Genomic DNA, 5,159 nt, shown 5'->3' on the forward strand with positions numbered 1-5,159 from the left:
TGAACAAGGTATTCTTGGCACAGTCCATCCTATATCATGTGATGCAATGTGGAATACCTCTGCCAGCTCACATGTGAAGGAAATGGAGAAGGAGGCTGAAGAGCCAGAGGAGAGTGGCTTGATCTCAGCTCCTGTCAATGGCTAAGTCTCCCTCCTATGGGTTTTCAGGCAATTTACTTTCCTTCACTGATACTTATTGATGGTGGAAACAGAGGGAGCTGATAGACATGCAAGTCTCCACTGTAACTCATGGCACTGTGCAGGAAACACCAGGAGTTACAGCAATCCCCTGGACCCAATAGATGTTTCCTGTTGGGTCCCGTGGGCTCAGGGATTGACCTGTAGTTTAGAGTGGTTGTGAGTTTGCAGCCTAGCAAAAGACTGACCCGCGTTGCAGTAAGAGATGGAGATTCTCCACATAAAAATTACTGGTCCTTCAGGGAAAAAAATGGTGTGTGTTCTCAATATGACTGGAAAATACAGCACAGTTACATTTGGCATTGAATGTTCCCTGGATAAACAGACCTGGGACCAAAGCCCAGATGAGAAACCAGGCGCCTTTCCCGTCAAGGCCAGCACCACATCTCATGGGCCCTGCAAGCTCTGGCTTATTTGCTTCTTCCTGGTCCCACACATCTCCCTATATTTGCAGCCCAGGGAGCCAGCTTCAAGAAGCGAGCTAGAACAGGCACTAAATGCGTACCACGTGGTGTGGTGACCTGAACTAGGGTTACCATATGTCTGAGTTTTCCTGGATGTGTCCTTTTTTGGCCCCCCATGCTGCATCCAGGCGGGTTTTTAAAATAGAAAATGTCTGTGTTTTCTGCTCTCCTGGGCCAGCTGCTTGGGGCTGGGAGCAGCGGGTAGGGCAATTGGCTGTTGCGGGTGACGTGCTCCCTATGCGGGCTCCAGCAAGCCTGGTGAGAGAGAGTGAGTGAGTGTGTATGTGTAAGAGAGAGAGCAGGCATATGCAATGTGGGAGCTGCTTGGGCAGCAGGGCTGGGGTGGGGGCAGGGGTCTGTGGGCCAGGAATGAGGGGCACCATCAGGTCTGGGAACAGGCAGAGGTTGTGGGTGCAGAATGCGGGACACCAGCAGTGCTGGTGGGGCAGTGCTATGGATTGGGAGTGAGGAGCACCAGCAGGGCTGGAGGGCAGGGCAGGGGGCTGCAGGTCATGAGTGAGGGGCACCAGCAGGGCTGAGGGGCAGGGGGCTGCTGGCTGAGAGTGAGGGGCATGGGGGATGGGACGGGTGACTGTGGGTTGGGTGTACAGAGTACTGACAGTGCCAGGGAGATGCAGGTCAGGAGTGACGGGTGCCAGCAAGGGGTGTGGGGCGGGGTACTGCACTTTGGGAGTGAGGGGCACTGGCAGGGCTGGGGTCAGTGGGTCCAGAGTGAGGGAAGCAGCAGGGCTGGGGGCAGGGGGCATGTGTGTCATGAGCAACAGAACGGGCAGGGGCAGGGCACTGGCATATCACTGCCGCCCCCACCATCATATTCCATCTGGGATAGGCTTCTCTTTTAAGTTTCAGGGGCTCCAAAAATTCCCTGTTTAGCCAAGGGGGATTCCCTGTCTGCTGACTGCATTTCCTGTGGGTTGGGATGGACTTCCCTTGCTCTTTGAGGATTGCATTCTTAAGGAGTCTCCTGAGTTTGTGAAAGTCAGCCTTCCCAAAGTTGAGGATTTCTGTTTTATTGAAGGATTTGCCCACCCTGAATTGGATAGAGAAAGTGATCAGTTCATGGTTGCTGTCACCAAGCTTCCCCTTGATCCTCAGATCCCTCACCAGATCATCCCCTTTGGCCAGAACCAGATCCAGCAGTGCCTCTCCCCTAATCGGCCCATAGACCTCTTGCATTAGATAGAGGTCATCAGTGTAAGAGAAAAAGCTATGCGACTGATCAGATTTGGCTGTCTACTCTTCCCACAAGATGTTGGAGAGGTTGAAGTCCCCCATGATGATCACGCATCAGGAGAATGAGGCCTCAGCCAGTTCCCTATTGAATTCATGATCCAGTTCTTCTTCTTGGTTGGGAGGTCTATAATAGACTCCTACAATTATTAGGGCTGTGTGAAGCTTCGGATTGCGCTTCAGATCCGGGGCCTCTTTGGACGCTTTGGTGTCCAAAGCAGCATGCCTGGAGTGAAGTGCCGGCTCATTCAAGTTGTCTGAAGTGGTTCAGAGCTTCCAAAGAGCTTCGGAAAAGCTTTGGATGCTTTGGACACTGAAAGTGAAAGTTAGAAGAGGGAAGGGGAACGGGTGAGGGAGGGAGAGCGGGAGGTAGGGGCGAAGACTGACATGTGTGGGTGGCCAGTGAGAAGGATTTGTCTCTGGCTGCTTTTCCAACTACAGCATCTGGGGGGAGGGGCCTAGAAACAACATAAAAGCCTCTGTTTGGAGGAATCCTGTGCCTTTTGCAAGATTGTTCTCTCTCAGGAACTGCGTGAGAAAGGTACCCTCAGACACAGGCATCTCAGCTTGGTTGCTTTACTCAGTAGTTGAACTTGCCTGCTCCTTTTTGTTGTTAGAAAGGATTGGGTAGGATTTAGCTTATCTTACATCTCTTACATTATCTAGCATCTCTTAGTACTATTCAATTCATTTCTTTCAATTTATATTTGCCCTTTTTTTGTGCAAATTTTGAAAAAAGAAAGCTGTGTTTTCCCTGCCAGTGTGATCCATCACTGTGCAGGGAGGCACACAGATTGCACACATGCACGTGCACATGCACACACACACACACACACACACTCGCACACACACGCGCACACACACACACACAATATAAAGAAGAAAAATCAGATATTCATAGGAGAAGAAGACAGACAGACAGACAGACAGCACACAATTTTTACATAGCTCTTAACACCAAAGCAAACAGTCAAAGAGGAGTCCAGTGCACGCATGCAACAGAGGGAATAAAACACACAACACAAAAGGAGTGATACACACACACAGACCTTTTGTAGCACAGGAAAGATCAATATGAAGCGTGCTGGAAAGGCAGGTGCCAGGTCTTCTGGCAGGGGAGGGAGAGGGGGTAGGGGAGAGCTAGAGCTAGAGCTGCAAGCCCCTCCCTGCCCAAACACAGATGGATTCTCTTCCCAAGCAGCCATGACACTTGTGTTGCCAGGGGAAGCAAGGAGGTGGGAGCAGTGTCTGCACCTGACATCCCTGCACCTGCACCACCTCCGCTCACTCCAGAAGTGGGCACCAGCCGTGGCATCACTGTCTCCTCCACCCCCATGTCATCTCTCAGCGTGAGCCTCCCACTGCCAGAGGAGGAGCTGGAGCTGGAACCAGGGATGCTGAGTGCGCTGGCTCAAGCAATTCTGGGGACCGAGGGGGAATCAGAGTTTGTGCTCCACACCCCTCAAGTTTCCCCTAGACCCAGGTCTCCTCTGGAAAGCAGCACCTCAGAGGAGGCTGAGGTTGTGGAGGCAAGTGGCTCAGCTGAGGCAGCTGTTGAGCCTTAGACTGCTGAGGCGTGAGATAAGGCAGGATCGTCACCCACAACCCAGAAGCGGGGGAGTAGTGTAGTGTGAGAGCATTTTGAGCTGGCAGATGATCCCAGGGTTGCCATCTGTCAGCACTGCTGAAGGCACATGAACCGTGACAAGGACGTGAGACACTTCTCCACAATGGTGATGCTGATGCATCTGAGGAGGCAGCACCCCCTTGCCCTTCTTCCTACTCAGCTTGGCACCAGTGCAAGTGTGCCAAAAGGGAAGTCCCCCACTCACTCCAAAGCCCTCTTCCCCACAAAGCAGAGGCAGGCCACCCTGGACCAGTGGAGGAAAGGTGGACAGAAAGGGGGGCATGTTCCCAAGGTGAGCGAGATCACCCAGATCATTGGGGAGATGCTTGCTTGGGATAGCCAGCCCTTCTCCCTAGTTGAGCAGCCAGGGCTCAGGTGGTTCGTAGCACTTTTGGCCCCATTTTACAAAGTGTCCACATGCACCACCTTTAGCAAGACAGTGGTGCCCTCCCTGTATGAGGCATGCAGGGAGTACATGAGGGAGGAGCTGTGCAAGGCAGGGCCGCAGGTAGCCTTGCACTTCACCTCCGACATCTGGAGCAGTCGGGGTGGTGATCACACCTGCCTTTCCCTCACAGGGCACTGGTGTGATCAGTCAGGCCGTTGGTGGGCTCTTCTGCAAGCTGAGGTACTGGATGAGTCCCACACGGCAAGGGAGATCATGGGGGCCATGAACCGCATGGTGCAGGGGTGGCTCATTGGGCAGGCTGAGCTCACCCGCGGGTTTATGGTCACCGACAATGGGGCCAATATGGTGAAGGCTGTCTGGGATTCCAACTTTGTTGGCATCTGCTGTGTGGCACACAGGCTGCACCTAATAGTGAGGGATGCCTTGGAGGGGGACAGGGCTGCCAGTGACAGCATCGCCACCACTACTGCTACAAGTGAGCTGATTTCAAACTGCAGGAGGTGGTGGGCTACTTCCACCGCAGCTTCAAGAGGGGCAAGATGCTGCGGGAGAAAACAGGCAGAGCTGAGCATCCCGCAGCACAGAATCACGCAGGATGTGGAGACTTGGTGGAACGCCACGTACCTGATGCTCGAGAGGCTGGTGGAGCAACAGAAGACCATCCACGAGATGGCCTTGCTTGGGGAGATTGGGATCAGTGGTCCCCCATAACAGAGCTGAGTGGGATACTGTCTCCCAGATCTTGGTGGTCCTCAAACCCTTCCTCGAGGCCACAGGACCCTCAGCGCTGGCGATGCCCTCCTTAGCCAGGTGATCCCCATAGTGAGGGAGCTTCAGAGCCAAATGGAGAGCTTTTCGATGTTCCTGGCTGGGGCAAGCTGCTGTCACCAAACGTGCAGACACTGGTGAGGTGGCTGAAGGAGGGCATCAGGAGATGGATGGATCCCTTGCGGTCCAGTACGGTCCACATGACGGTGGGCATGTGCGACCTGACGGTGAAGGGGACCTTGTGTACTGGCACCTCCAAAACCCTTGATCACTGGACGAAGGTGTTGGTCAACAAAGTCAGCAGGCTGAAGTGCACAGGCGAGGGGATGTGGAAGAGGGGGATCCACTTTCCTGTGGCAGCACTACCAGCACCAGCACCAGCACCAGCACCAGCCAGTCTCCTCCACGCCAGGCACTGCCAATGTGAGCCGTAGGCAATGCT

The sequence above is a fragment of the Alligator sinensis genome, unplaced genomic scaffold (genome assembly GCF_000455745.1).
Source record: "Alligator sinensis unplaced genomic scaffold, ASM45574v1 scaffold1307_1, whole genome shotgun sequence".
NCBI lineage: Eukaryota > Metazoa > Chordata > Crocodylia > Alligatoridae > Alligator > Alligator sinensis.